We start from the raw sequence: 16,884 nt of genomic DNA, 5'->3' as shown, positions 1-16,884 counted from the left end.
CAGACTGAGGTGGGGGGTGGGGGAGGGGATGGGGGTATGCCTACACAATGAGTGCATTGTGCACCGTTTGGGGAGTGGTAACACTTGAAGGTGCTGACTCGGGAAGGGGGGGTGGGGAAGGGAGGGATATATACCTCATGATGGGTGCAATGTGCACAACCTAGGGAACAGACACGCCTGGAGCTCTGACTTGGGGGGAAAGACGGTACAGGAGCAACATATGTAACCTGCAATTCTGTATCCCCCATAACAAGATAAAAAAAAAAAAATGTTTTGCCATTAGGTAGTATTAGACGTATGCCATATATATTACAAAAATCTAAATTTACCAAGTTAATTGATTAGGGGGTAAGCAATTGATTTATAATTGCCACAGATTCTTAGCAATATTTTACACATATACTTTTTTTTAAAAAAAATAAGCTTTGCTCCCAGAAAATTAATATTTTTTTATTTTGCCCCATGGCCACACCTGGTAATGGTTGTGCTGGTAGAGTTATATTCCCTCTGTTCTCTATACTTTTTTTCATGGCCATCTCTTCAGTCTTGTGGCTTCAACTAGCATCCTGAATCATAATTTGTTTCAAGGGTGTCTTAGGCCCTTCCCTAGCCTTGTGTTGTAACCAGCTCTATGAACAAAACGTCAATGGCCCCTGTATGTTTTTTATAATGCTCTCCCTCTCATGTTGTAGATTCTCAGAACAGTAGTAGGCCTTGACGACCAAAACTCTGTAACTGTAACTACTTGAAGTTTTTGAGTTGTTTCCCAGAAATGGCAGAATTTCTGCAAGACAAAGGAATTCAGATTCCAAAGGCCCCTGGCAGGCTTCCTGGCACCAACACTCACCATCCCTCACTAACCTCTCCCAGTACACGTAGCCCCTCCCCATTAGCTGGGGAGACAGATTGGAAGCTGCTTCCCTGTTCTCCTGACTGATGTCTTTTGTGTTAAAATTTCCTTTCTTCCTTGGCAATCCTCGTCCTCTCAATAACTGGCTATCTGTGCAACAAGTAACCAGACCTAGGCCACCGCACTTTGGGGTTCGGAAACAGAGTAGTGGCTTTATGGAGTGGCTGTATGGCGTTAGCTTGGCTTGGTCCATGAGACAAAGCAGCAGCCATATTTTCTTAACCGTGTGAGAGTGGCTCTTGACCCCAGGCAATGTGTCAATGGAAAAGAACCCAAATCTGTAAAATAATTTAAAAGTTTTATTCTGAGCCAACTATGTGCTATCATGGCCCAGAGAGCCACGCCTCTCGACCCCGGAGGCCAAGGAGGAGGTCAAGCCCTGATGGTTATGGGTGAACAGGCCTGAGGGGGGCCTGGGATCGATACAGGCTCCTGTGCACACCATTCGCGTCACTCAAGAAGAACCCCGGGTAACCTTGGATGTGGCTGGTAAGCAAACACTTTTTCTTATAGATACGGGAGCCATGTATTCGGACATGAAAACCTTTGCGGGCCTCTCTCTACCTCCTGTGTGGTGGTAGGCACTGATGGATGCGCTATGAAGTAGTACTACACTCCCACCTTGTTATGTAACTGGGAAGGAATATTAGTTACGCATCAGTTTCAACTAATTCCAGAGGTCCCAATTCCATTACTGGGTAAGGACTTCCTCATGAAACTGAGCCTCCAGTTACAATTACATCCTAACACTGTCTGTAGATGGGAAATCCTCGAGAAGAATTTGAGGTAAAACAGGATCTACCTCCTGGTCTAGCAGAGGTGGACCCAATTGTCTGGACAAAACAGGAACTAGAGGAACAGTAAGAGTACACCTGGTAAAAGTAACCTTAAGGCCTGGGGTCCCCTTCCCTAAAAGGGAAAAATACCCACTGTCCCTGGAAGGAAGGTGGGGGATAGCCCCCATCATAAAACAGCTATTAAAAGTGGTGAAGCTAGTAGAGTGTCATCTTGTAATTCCCCCATCCTGGCTATTAAAAAAAAAAAAAAGCGGGAAGTAGAGACCGGTCCAGGATTTAAGATTACACAAATTCTACCCGGATCAGCCTACTTCTCAGTCCTAAATTCCAAGAATTGGTTAAACATGTATAATTTCACCCCTTCTGAGTATTCAGCCCCAAAGGATGAACCTATTATATATGCTCCTCCTGGGTGGTGGTTCATTTGTAAAGAGATAACAAATACTACTTGGGCTCTGGAGTGTGTTAAACCAGGACAAATAAATACATCGAGTATAGTAGGATTACTAACTCCATCAGACTCTTATTTTACTATTTGTAACACTACAAAAACAAACCCCCACCACGCCCTCTCTGCGAGGGCTAGTGTTGTATTGGCTGCCCTGGGCCTCACGGCAGCCTTGGCATTTATTTCTGGTCTTGGAATAGGCATTTTCATTACCTAAGCCCAACATACCAATCTTTCCAAAATAGTACAAACCATAGCAATAGAAACCAGTCAAACAATAATGACAGTGCAAAGGTCTTTAGATTCCCTAGCTAATATTGTTCTAGATCATAGATTGGCTCTTGACTCCATTTTTCTTAAAAGAGGAGGTGTTTGTGCTATACAAGGTACCACTGGCCATACCTATATCAGGTGAGAGTTAAATAAATATTACAACAGGCCACATGGTTAACCTCTACCCAGACAGGAGGAGCTGAAGATCTGTGGGACAAAATTAAAACATATCTCCCCTCAATAACATAGTTTCTAGGACTGGCAGTAACAATTTTATTTCTCTTAGTCTTTGGACCATGTCTTTTTAACCGCCTGGTCAAGTTCGTCTCTTTTGGACTACAACAATTCCACATAAACCTACTACTTGCCCAGGGATTCCATCATCTTCCTGCAACAGACCCTAGAACCCCCAAACCTTCCCCTGAAGCCGTTGCACCAGAACACCAGAAACTTTAATACTCCTCACACATCTCAAACTTACCCTGCCTGCCCCACACTGAATCCCCTTTAATAAAGCTGAGAGGATCCAAACCCTTCCCATATAAGAAGGTAGGAGGAAGCCACGAATCAAATAGGGCCACCAACCCTGGCTGGCAGGATGTAGTTATGGAAGATCAACGATGCCCCTAACCCTGAAAGAATTGGGGTCCATGTGTGCTCCTCAGGGGGAATGTTGGGGTGCAATTGGGAGAGGAGGACACCTCAGCAAGGAGGTGGGTAAAGGGTGAAGTTTCCTTCAGCCTTCAATGGTAATTAAACAAGATTAAACAAACGCCTTGGCCAGGCATGGTGGCTCACGCCTGTAATCCTAGCACTCTGGGAGGCCAAGGCAGGTGGATAGTTTGAGTTCAGGAGTTCGAGACCAGCCTGAGCAAGAGCGAGACCCCATCTCTACTAAAAATAGAAAGAAATTATATGGACAGCTAAAAATATATATAGAAAAATTAGCTGGGCATGGTGGCACATGACTGTAGTCCCAGCTACTCAGGAGGCTGAGGCAGGAGGATTGCTTGAGCCCAGGAGTTTGAGGTTGCTGTGAGCTAGGTTGATGCCACAGCACTCTAGCCCGGGTAACAGAGTGAGACTCTGTCTAAAAACAAAAACCAAAAAAACCAAACCAAACCAAACAAACAACTCCAGGGGCTTAAACAATAAGCAAAGGAGTGACTAAACACAACAATGGGAAGTCGTGACTTCCCCTGCACAAAGCATACACACTAGTAGGAGAAGGGTGACTGAGTGTAACCTTATGACGTGGCTACACTGTGGTCCCCCCACCCCCACCCCGCCACCACACACATACAGTGGGTTTTCAGAGAGGATTATGGAACACCGTGATCACCGTGATGCAGGGAGCAGTTTCCACCCCAAAAGCTAAAACTTGCCCATCCATAATAAAAAGAGCAAACCTTATATTCCACAGGGTCATCTCCACTCATGGGGACTGGCCCATCCCTTCTCCGGGACACATATTTGCTTTGCAAATAAAGGCTGCTTGTGTGACTTGTGTGTTTGTGGCTTGCTAATTACTCTGTCTGCTGTTCCTTGGGCCATGATTCTTCGGATTGGAGATTAAGAACCAGTCATAGCCCTGACAAGACAAGCCACTTGACATGTACTGAGACTCAAGTGATCTGTTAAGTAAATCGATGACTTGCATGTGTGGTTTAATCTCTGTCATACACAGCCTTAGGCTTGTTAGTGATTTTGTATCTTATTTGTACAAAGAACAACTCCAGGGCATAACTGGGTGTGTCTGATACCCCTGCTTCTCATGGCCAGCAAGTCAGCTTTAAGTTTTTTTGTTTGTTTGTTTGTTTTTGGTTGAGGGGGGCATCCCTTTGGCTAAGAAGGGCACTATTTAGTTGGTTCCAGTGCTTAAGATTTTATTTGAATTCACACCTCCGTCCATGGCTGCTCATCTTGTGGCACAGGGCCCCCATAATCAAGGTTGTATTTTTAATGAAATTCATTTGTAATGCTATGAAAGGAGTAAGATACGAAAGATGAAAAAAGAAACAGGACAAAATGCAAAATTTATTACATCTGAGTACTTGCTTTTGAGACAGATTTATTTTTGCAATTGCATTTTGGAAAGTCTAGCATTTTTGTTCCCTTAGCACACACTGTATAGTCAAAAAGGGAGACAGCAGGCAATGTGGTTGAGAGTGTGGTGGAAAGGCAACATAGAACTCACAATTTACCACGGAAAAAATTTGACATAAAGGATCTCCTTTGACCCCAGACCGGTCAATTAAAAGGAGATGGTCGTTGACATACATTTATATAAAGATCGTGGCATCTCACTGTTATAAGCTCTACTTGCATCCCACTGCACACTGCTTCCTACAGCCATAAATAACCCAAGGCATTGTCAATTTGTTTTGCCAGGGATGGCAGCCAAGCTTACCCTCCTCCACAATGACCTGCACTCCAAAATTATCCATATTTCCACCTGGCCCCAAACCATTTCCTCACCATAAATCAGCTCAAGTTTTAGAGGTGCAATCTTCGAAATAATCTACTGAGATGGAGGGAATAGAGGGGTTTTTAATCAAGATCTTTACGACTTTCACTTGCTCCAGCCTGATACTTGATGTCCCAGACACGTTGAAATCAAAAGACTTTTGCCACCAACTTCTAAAGCATTGTTAAATGCTGCATATGCACTCTTTCTTTTCACCTTGTAAACAATAACATTAGTAATAAAAGTAGTTGCCATTTTTGGAATATTCATCCTAGGCCAAAAACACATTATCTATTATCCTTCCACAAATTCTAGTAAATATTATCCTTATTTTACTGAGAAAATTAAGGCTCAGGGAGATAAAGTAACCAGTTTAGGGCCACTGGGGAATTCAAACCCAAGTCTGTTTCAATCTTTATTTTTTGCTTATATTCATTCTTTAAACTGTAAAAGAAGCACCAAGGTCTAAATTTAAAACATGGCAATTCTAAAATATCTTGGGAAACAAGGCTTTGAATACTGTCCTTGATGTATTTTTCAATATAAAATATACTGAAGCAATAAATACATTTAATTTTTCTCTCACTGAGATGCTGTTATATGGTACTATTTTCTTTGTTTGAATGATTGTAGCACAAATTTTGTTCTAGCAGTGATAGTGTAAATAATGATAAATTCATGGTAAGACAATTTAGATCATATGCTAAGCATTGTTTTGCATTTTTTTTTACCTTTTGCATTATCTACTAAAATAAACTATCTATTCATCAAATTAACTTAGAAAATAAATTAATGTGTATTGCTCCCAAAGTACCTAGGAAGATTATTAATCATACAAATTAGAATTGTGTTTTAGAAATTAATAATTGAAAGTGGTTGGGGGAGAGAGGTGGAGAGATGTTGGTCAAAGGATACAAAATTCTAGTTAGGAGGAATAAGTTCAAGAGATCTATTGTACTACATGATAACTATAGTTAATAACAATATATTGTATTTTTGAAAAATGCTGAAAGAGTAGATTTTGGGTGTTTTCACTACAAAAATGACAACTATGTGAGGTAATATTTAAGACATATATTAATTAGCTCAGTTTAGCCATTTTGCAATGTATGTATATTTCCAAACATCATATTATACATAATAATTATATATAATTTTGTATGTTAATTAAAATATGGGAAAAATAAAACATTTAAAAGAATATATATTCTTTACAAACTCAAAAAAAGAAATAAATAATTAAACTAGTAATTGAAATAAATAATTTGTATTATTGTCTGGAGTAACTTGCTTTTAGTCTAAGGAACTTTGTTTAGTATTTTTTGTACAGCAGGTATACTTACAAAAAATTCTTTCAGTTTTTTGGGAGATAATTTTTCTAGAAATATTGTTTTAACAAATTTTTACTTTTAGTACTTGGGATATGTTGCCCTACTGCCTTCTGGCCTCATTGTTTCAAACAAGAAATCAACTGTCAATCTTATTTGAATTCTGTTCATGACAGGTTATTTCTTAATCTTGCTGCTTTCAAGATTTTCTCTTTGTTTTTTGGCTTCCAAATTTTGATTATATGTTTGGGCTTATGGCTCTTTGCCCTTATTTTACTTGGAATTCATTGATCTTCTTAGATGTGTAGATTTTTTTTCAATCAAATTTGAGAAGTTTTCTGTCACTATTTTCTCATATGTTTTTCTTTTCTTTTCTTAATCATCTCTCCTTCTGGTATTCCCTTTGCATCTAAGATGGTGTGGTTAACAGTGTCTCTGGTTTTTTTTTTTTAATTTTTTCTCTTTGTTCTTCAGATTGCATAATCTCTATTGACCTATCCTCACATCTGTTGATGCTCTCTTCTGCCTTCTCAAATTTGAACTCCCCTAGTAAATTTTTCACTTCAGTTATTGTGGTTTTTTTTAACTCCATAATTTCTGAGCTCTCTTCCCTCCCAAAGTTGTTATTGTTTGCTTGTTTTTGTTTTTCTATTTGTTTAACAATTTGGCTGAACTAATTCTGTAGTTTATTTCCTCTACAGAGTGTAGCCACTGGTGTCCCCACTCATATTGTTTTCCTTTGTTTTTATCTCTTAGCCTGAATACCTGGATTTTGCCCTTGGACCAGCATAAGGCACTTATTAGTCAAAGGTTGTGCAAAAGCCACTTTAGACAATTAGATTTTTACCCTTTAGCATCGGATGTGCATGTGGCTTGGAAGCAACTACCCCAGACTGGGGAGGTTAGGTTTTTGGCCCCATGTCCAGCCAGGGATTAGTAGCTTGGAGTTTTCCTCTCTGATAGCTCCAGAGGAAGCACAACCTTAGGCATGCACATACTGCTGAGGATAAGTGTGAATTTATTTTTAATCCTGACTTACTAGATCAGATAAACTTCCTGGGTCAGAATAGTTTATTGTTCAGCCAGTGTTTGGTCAGAGGTTGTGTTTAAGCCTCTTATGCAAGTAAGCCTCCTATCCTATGTTGATGGCTTTGTGTGTAGCTTGGGGAATGCTTTCATGTTTGCCTTGTGTCTTCTTCTGATTTCTCCTGAATGGGTGCAGCCTATTGCATGTATATAGCCTTCCTGATCACAGAGTTGCTTGTGAACTCAGGAAGGCTCTTCTTAGTTGTCTATTTCCCTGGTTTGCTCTATTAAACTTCCGGTTCTTCTGCTGTTTTGCTTATGTCATAAAACTACCAGCCCCTCTTGATGTCCATCAAGATCTCTATTTTTTTTTTAATTTAAATTTAGGGGTTACAAGTGTTTTTTGCTACATGGATGAATTGCATAGTGGAGTCTAGGCTTTTATTATACCCATTATCTGAATAGTGTACAGGGTACCCAATAGGTAATTTTCATTCTTTATCCCCCACTCACTCTCCCCCTTCTGAGTCTCCAATATCCGGTAAGTCATTCTGTATGACCATACATACCCATTGCTCATCTTTCACTTATAAGTGAGAACATGTGGTATTTGGTTTTTCATTCCTGGGTTGCTTCACTTAGAATAATGGCCTCCTGTTCCATCCAAGTTGCTGCAAAAAAACATTACCTCATTCTTTTTGATGGCTGATTAGTAAAACTCTATTATTTTTGGAAATATCTTTAGGCGTGGAGTTCTGTACTTTCTGTTCCAAACAAAATCAATCTCCTCAAGAACTGCTGGGGAGCTCTTCATCCTTATGTCCTGCCTTCTGTCCTGGACAAACCCCCCACACCACTGCAACAGAATTGGGACAGAGTCCTGCTTTAGGAATAGGCACTATACAGTGGGTGGCAGCCCCTGGTCTAGACTTTCTAGACTTTTCTGGTGTGAAAACTCTGTCCTATGAACCAGTTGGAGCAATTGGGGCCCCAGGATTCTTTGTCTTCCATGTCTGGGGTAGCACCTCTACTCTACAAATGGGGGCTGAGTGGAAGAAGAGACACCCAGTCCTATCAGTTGTACCTGCCTTTATATAACTCTTGTAATGTGTACAAGAGGAAGGGGAGGAAGGGGGGAGGAAGAGATGATGATGAAAATGAAGTCATCTTGTCCCTCCCCAGACTGGATGCTAGGGTCAGAAGGAGTCCCTCATTCTTAGAGTGCCCAGGATAAAGCTTCTCTAACATAGAACTGGAGGGTGGAAAGGAAGGGAGTGAACTGTGGCTCAAATGCCACAGACCCTCACTTTTCTTACTGATCTTTAGTAGATTTTCTTGAATGAAAATCTGTCATATGCCCTTAGGACACTTTCTAGAAAACTTAAATAATTGGAATAATTTTCACCTCTTAAATTGTTACTTTGCTGGTGAGAGACTGTCCTCTGAATTTCTTACTCTGCCATTCTAGAAGACCTATCTAGTTTATATTTTTTATATGTTGCTTGATTTGGTTTTCTTATATTTTATTTTTTTTCCATTAATGTTAAGAGTAAAATTGTCAGTAATTTTTCTTTCTATTCCTGTTCTTGTCTAGGTTTAGTATCAATATTTATTTTAGCATCTAGGATGAGTTTGGGAATGTTTCTTCCTCTTTTAATTTTTGGAAGACTTTATATATGATTCTTTTTTCCCTGCCTACAAAACCATATGTGTTTTGTCTCTCTTTTTATGGGGGAATGATTTTAACCATTGATTAAATTTCTTAAAAACTATAAAATTTTTAAACATTTTTCTTGTTATTTTATTATACTTTCAATGTTGGTGGGCTATTACAAGAAACTCATTCAGTACCATTTCTTTCTTCCAATTTTCTGCCCCCCTCTTTTTTTGGAGTCACTCTCTAGTACTTTCAGATAATTGTATTTTGTTCAGGACTTACAGTTTTTATCTGTCAAAAGATTGGTCTGATATTAGCTGCATTACCATTTCCAGGAGAGGAAACTAGAAATGCATTTTTAAGACTCCAGATACATTTCAAAAAGTTAAATTCCTAATTTAACTGCATTCAAATCAGAGAACATGGTGTGGTTCATATGATACCAATTCTTTGAAATTTCTTGACATTTGCTTTTTAAATTCACTTTAAAATGTAACGTGTTTTTTAAAAATTTGACATGTGAATGTGAAAAAAATCAGTAGACTTTTTCAAATGTTGTTGCAGGGTTCTTTATGTGCCTAATAGGTAAAGTTGTTAATTGTAATGATGTTCAAAGCTTACACATCCTTTTAGGCTTTTCTGTCCACTTGACAGTTATTTAGAGAAGTATATTAAAACTCTTTCATTGTGAGGTAGATTTGTCTGTTTCTTCTTGTGATTCATTAGTTCTTTGCTTTATATATTTTAAAGATAAGTTTAATAGGTACATGCAACTAAAAATGGCTATATCTTGGAGTTGTAAGCCTATTTTGTCTTTAATAATATAAATGTGTGCTTATTTTGTTAGTATTTTGTGGTATTTTTTCCATCCTATTACCTTTGTTCACTTTGGTGTTTTAGGTTTATTTATGTTTTAAATAGCTGGATTGAAAAAAATAAGCCTGACCTTTTTGCCTTTTAACTGGACAGTTCAATGTATTTAGATCTTTGGTAATTACTGACATATTTTACAGCTATCACCAATACCACGGCATCGCATTGCATTCTGTGCTAGAGTTGTTCTCCAGAGTAGACCATTATTATAGAATATAGTGTGATTTTTCCTCTGGAATTGTGCACAACCATCACCTGGTATGAAGCAGTATGATGGAATGATGAAGAGATTGTTTGTAGAGGCAGATTTCCTGGATTAACATCCCTGTTGTGGCTGTTCCTAGTAGTCCATCTTTGGGCTAGTTAAGAATACTCCTTGGGTCTTGGTTTCTTCATAAGTCTTATCTTTATAGGGATAATGTGAGTATTACCATACAAAGGATTTGAAAAATGATTAGAACAAAGCAAGCACCCATTACATGGTGTCTGTTTTAATTTCCACCAGGTTACTTTGTTCTTTTTTGTCTTACATTTTCTATTTATCTCTTCCTTTTTATGCTTTTGAATTTAGTGAATATCAGTTTATTCCATTTTTCTCCTCCACTACTTTTTAATTATTTTTATTGCATTTCTTGTGTTTCTATGTATACCCTTGACATTTTAGTAAGCATTTTTAGTAAAACTTAAAGTTAATATTTTTTGTCATCCTCCTGAACCAAAGACCTGAGAATTCTTGAACTATATCAACATCCCTCAGAGCTTACAGAAAAATATTTCACTCTTATAGTTCTTGTGTTAACAAACAGGTAAAAATTAACTATTATTTCTTTTTGACATTACTGTTTATGTATATTATCCTGTTAATCACAGGTTTATATTTTTCCTTTAACCTTCCTTTTTACATCTTAGAACTTTTTGATGAAATAATTTTCCTTTTTCCTAAAGTATATTCTTTAGATATTTCTTTTGTGAGAGTATGTTGGTGATAAAATATCTCTTTTTGTGTTTATCTAAAAATGTTTTAATTTATCCCTTATCAATAAATATAGTTTTTCTGGGCTTAAAATATTAGTTTAAAAACCATTTTCTTGTGTCATTTTTGTTATTGCTGTTATAGTCTAATTGTCCTTCTGTTTGTCTTTATATTCTATTTATTTTTAAGATTTTCTCTTGGTCTTTGTTGTTCTGAAATTTTATTAAGATGTGCCTAGGTATGGCTTTATCTTGATTGGAATTTTTGATGATTTCTGAATGTTAGACTTTATGTCTATTATCTAATGGAAAATTCTTAGCCATTATGTATAATATATATTGAATTCCTCTCTTATTTCAATTCTCCTTTTAGGATGTCAATTGTGTTACATCTTCTCATACTTCCTTGATTTCTCAAAGTTTTTCTTATATTTCATATTTTTGCCTATGCTATTTTGTTTGTAATTGTTTCAGATCTTCCAATTCATTATTTCTGTCTTCAGTTCTATGTAAACTGCTATTTAAGTTCTCCATTTTGTTTTAATTTCAGCCATTATATTCTTTATTTCCAGTAATGGTATAATATTTCCCTTCAATTATGCCTTATCATTTTTTTATTATCTCTCACTCATACTTCATACTTTAATCCCTCTTTTATTTCTCTAACACCATTAAACATTCTTAGGTTCTAGATCTGAAAACTTTGGAACTGTATATGTTCTTTCCCTCTCACTGTTTAGCAAATTCTTCTTTGTTTTCTTACTTGTTATTTTTCTTACTATGAGTTCATGTTTCTTGGACTTTGTGGGGAATCTTTGAGGACCAGCTTGACGTGTGGCATCCCAGAAAGGATTTCAGTTTCTTTCTATTAAGAGCCTGGGCTAGCAACTGGGATCCACTTTAAATTGAATTTTTGGCTTGCAATGTTTTTTACTAGGCTAAATGTAAGCTATAAATCCAGGTGAGTTTCAGGCCTATGGTTAAGAATTTTAAGAAAGACTTTTTTTTTCCATAAACCCAGAACTAAGACAAAAGTTTGTTGTCAGGTTTCCTGGCTGCCTTTGTATGATTGATTTTTAAACATGCTTTCATTGAGTTGGGGAGGCATATACATGTAGTCTCAGCTATTTGGGAGGCTGAGGTGGGAGGATTCTTTGAGGCCAGGAGTTCAATCCAGCCTGGGCACCATAGCAAGACCCTGTCTCTAAAAAAAAAAAAAAGAAAAAGAAAAGAAAAAGAAAAAAATACCCAGCTTTTGTCAAGGTTGTAGCCTTTTGTAGCTCTTGAATTAATGCAGGATCTCTAACTCAAATGTGATATCAAATCATTGTCTTCTGTTACCTGTATGCAGACAATCAAAAGCAAGGGAGGTCACTGAGATTAGTAGAAGCTCATACAGCAACCTCTGACTTGAGTGTTTACCTCTCTTCATTAGCCCCAGAGAAATTCCTTTGTTTTCTTGTGGGTTGAACCATGCATTAAAATGGTCATTTAAAAATATTTTCTTCTCTGTTTTTAGATATTTTATGATAGGAAGGTTTTAAGACAGCTGTTTCCTTATATGTTAGAAAAATATGTTTATCAAACAAAATCCTAAAGTTATCAGTGTATTACTAGCATACTTGTGAATTATTAAAGTGAAGAACACCTAGATGATTAAGGTAGGAAAAGAACCTGAGTATGTTTTTATGTATGCAACATAATTCTAATTGAGGACAACTAAATAAAACTATTCTTTTACTGACAGGATTAATTGAAATGACTTCTTGTTGCAGTCATTTCTGTTAGGTGATAAACATTATTTATAGACTACAGTTACAAGGTATAGTTGTTTCCAAGATATTTGTATATCTTTCAACTGATATACAAAAGCTGGATTATATGAATAGAGATGATAATAAATTTGCGAGTCATCCTCAGTAAGGACTGAAACAAATTATTAGCATTTTTGCTTGATTCTTAAATATTTTTATGTGTTTCTGCAAGAGTTAATTCTACAAGCAATGTGTCTGAATACTGGCAGTCACATACTCTGCTAGTCATTATTGATAAAGAAAAGAGGGGTAATAAAATTAATGAAATGTGTCCCATACTTTAGATGCACTACAATATATCAGAGAAGATAAATGTAAAGGAGGTAATTATAACACAATATAACAAACACCATCATAGATGCACATTAGGAACGCTGAGAAGAAATGATGTATTCTACTTGGGGAAATCTGAGGAAGCTTCCTAAAGGATAATGACATTTGATCCACTTCTTGAAAGATGAGCAATAATTTGCTAGGGGAAAAAAGAGAGGGAAGAACATTCTAGGCAAAAAGTGTAGCATGTCTAAAGACAATAGAGATATCAAAACACTGTGTAATTGGAGATGTGATTTAGGGAGTGGGAAGGCATGAGTTGTGAAGTGGTGGTCAATAATAGACGATATTAGTGGGATATATGAGAAGCATTTTTCGTATGGCATTTCTTCTCCCACAATAAGAAGGGGAAATTGATTCTCTGTGCAATGAGGTGCCATCAGGTATAGAAGGTTTCAGATATTGACTTCAGTATATTAACTGGCAGAATTATGGAGGAAGACAGAAGAATTCTGGAGACAAGCAGTGGAAAGAGAAACACTGTAGTCAAAAGGACCCATGGAAATCAGTAATTTCGCAAGTTTGGATGCATCAAATCATTACTTATTTTCTCTGCAGTGCAATTAAATGTTATAGATGTTATGAGATAAAAGAATGATATACATCTTTTATTCTTCTGTAATATATACTTACTCTAAAGAATATAAGACTTAGGTTCAACTTCTTGAAGTACTTTGGCAAATGTTATTAAGGACAAAGGCATCAGTACACTTGTGGTTCAAGGCAATTTTACAAATGAATAGTGATTTCTTGGTTTTAATATCTTCTGTTACATATCAGATATTATCTTTTAGAAATCTGTAATATAATAAAGAACAAATAATAGCTACCCTTTCAATTATGTAAATCATCCTTCAACTTTGTGATATAAAATCTTTGGGGCTAAGATGACTTTTTTCTTAATGGGGCTAAAGTCAATACCAAATGTGTTTCTATTTAATGTTATCTGAGGAAGGTTTTAAAAAGTATATTGATAGTAATACCAGAGACAACATCCCCAATTTAACACCCCTGTTTAACAGAGGAGGAACTGAGGGTCCAAAATTTGATTTGCTTGAATTATATAGCTGTGATGCCAGAACTGAAACTAAAAGCTAAGTGTCAGGAGGATAATTGGTCCAGTCCTTTTTCCATTTTCCATTTCCACAAAAATGGTCAACATGGACTTTCTTTATGATTACTACTAAGTGGTTTGAAATACATACAAATGGTTGTCATATTATTTTGTCACATCCTAGTTATTTGAAAATTATCAAGATACATACATGTATATAGCCATTATCTTTCAGTTACAATATTTGAAAGCCAGAATATCCATTTTTCTCTCAATACAAATGTTTTCTCTTTACTAAAGAGCAGCCATTTAGTATCGCTTGGTTGGTGAATTTGAGTTTCTTTAATTCCATAGTATTTTTTTTTTCTATGGCCAACTTGATTGATTCTACCATTTTTTTCAAAACAGAATTCTATCATAGTGTTTAATAATGAGATATTTTTCTTATGGACGCAGTTATTCTAAAAATCTATCAAATTATATTAGCAACTATATATTCTGAACAGTATTTTCAAAATATCCCTTAGCTAGGTAGGTATATTTTGAAAAGTATTTTCTCTTTTCAACTGAAGCCTCTTCTGACTATTTTGGAAGATAATAATTTAGATATAATGCATACCAATTAATAGATTCCTTGGCTAATGATTATGTAATAGGGTGCATAAAAAGGCTAAGGATTTTGCAAAGCAATACTTGGCTTCTGTGTGATGTCACTGAAATCTATAAATTGACCTGAGCAGAAAGAAGCCAATGAATTCCAATTGGTCACCTTACATAATTTATTTTCGGGAAATTATAAAATACATATTTAGACCCAAGTTGCCTTTAAAAACATGCATTGCAACTGGAGTTTTCCACTGAGAGTAAAAGTTTGATTTTGACCTCACATAAATCCGAGGGGCCCTGAACAAAATTTAATATAAATTCTCAATCACTGTATCATTAATACCTTATGTATAAATAGGAGTTCATAGCATGCATTTAAGTAACAAAGAATGTAATAGTTTTTAGCCACTAAGAAATCAGGAGATAGCATCACTTATATTGAGAGAAATTGAGATTTGAATGCTAACAGCCAAGGGAATTAATTGGAATTAACAGCCATTGTAGGTAGTTACTACTATTATTATCAAGCTTGAAAGTTGGAACATGTAGCCTTGATTCTTTGCATAGACAAAAATTCACAAAACAGCTCTTAATTAGCCTTTATTGTGTAGTTGTAGTATTGCTTGGTGGATCACACATTGGATTGCTATAAAATTCCTGTGAACTTTTATGAATATAAGTGTCAGATCAAGTACAGTTTTTTTATTTATATATATTTTAAACCGCCAAAAAAAAATCAGAGGCCAATAAATGAAATACAATAAAAAATGAAATATTTATTCTTTTGGCTCAATAATGACGTAGCTCACCATTCTTTTTAGTAATAGCAATTCCCTGCATGCAGTTCATCAATACACTACAGTAAATAGTTTTGTAAAAGGAAATAACATTAAACTTTTGGTTTGTGCAAAAAACAAAAATTTATATCATGTTAGGTAATTGCACAACTTTGCCACTTTGTTCATGGCTAAAAAGAACAGAGCCTATGTTTTATCTGTAGTAGCTTTAGTGTAGTAGGAATTAAAAAAATAAGACTAGTCTGCATACGTAAATACTATAAAAGTTGAATTAAAAAAACTTTCATGAATAAAGGGTTATATTGAAGCAACCATAGTTGGTAGAAAATGATCTAGGTTTGAGTTTTTGACCAATGCATCACCTATTAAAATGGTAGAAAATAATATTGTAACAAAGAAATCCACAAAATCCATTGTCTAACTTTTATTTTAGGAAATTACCCATTGAAAAGTCTTATGGATTCAAAAGTTTGGAATTGTGATTAAAAATAAAAAGCAAAAGCATAAAGTAAAATAAGTTGCCATGTGATCAACCTGAAAATAATTTTCTTATGTACAAAATGCTGACAAATAAAATTGATCATATTTTTACATTATTTATATTTAAACAAGTTTTAGACATATTTTCAGCAAAATATGAAGTGTAGGTTTTGACAATAGGCAGTATGGCGTGTGTTTCCTTGAAATCTAGAGAGATATCATGTGATACTCAAGTTGAATTAAAAATGCAAAAGTAAAGGTGTTTTTAAATAACTTCAAACTGTTCTGCTGGACATAATGGACAGAGAGCTGGTTGAATTCATTCTACCACCCATGTGTGACTTTTTCTAACCAAGACTTGTGAAGAATGGATTGAGTAAAATAGAGCAGCATAGGCAATATTAACATGCATTAGTGATAGCCTTCAAACTATTTATGTTTAATGAATGGTACAGGATATACCCCTGTTGGAAGCTCGCAAAAGACACATACACTGTGGTACATATTTGATTGAATAGAAGTTGTTTATCAGGCTATATATATATATATATATATTTGCCCAAACATGCACCACAGGATAAAATAACTATTTACATACCAGAGGGTATTTAATTGACGTAAACTGTCAGCTTTGCTGAGAGCAGAAGACTGCAAAGCAATACTGCAGCAGAAAGTGGAACAACTATTCTAAAGTGATACTTTAGATATACTTTTCTAGAACAGATTTATTAGATTACATTTTTGGAAAGCATTTAACCAAAATTAAATATAGAGCTCTGGAACTTAGAATAAAATTTGCACTTGCTGAAACAGAATACTTTGCATAAAAATAATCCTTTAAATATCAGAAGAGACTTTACAGGCACATAACTGTTCAGATATAAACAAACATAACAGACTAAACACTTTCAAAATTAAAGTCATCTAGAAAATGGAAGTAATTGAAATTATAGACATTAGAATTTTTTTTTTCTGGTTTGAGCAAAAATTTTATCTCTCAGGTAAAACACTTTTGCCTGATTATTTGAGAGACTTATGGAGTAGGAACA

The sequence above is a fragment of the Eulemur rufifrons genome, chromosome 1, assembly GCF_041146395.1.
Source record: "Eulemur rufifrons isolate Redbay chromosome 1, OSU_ERuf_1, whole genome shotgun sequence".
NCBI classification, from domain to species: domain Eukaryota; kingdom Metazoa; phylum Chordata; class Mammalia; order Primates; family Lemuridae; genus Eulemur; species Eulemur rufifrons.
The sequence above is the reverse complement of the archived record's forward strand: the minus strand, read 5'-3'. Positions refer to the sequence as shown.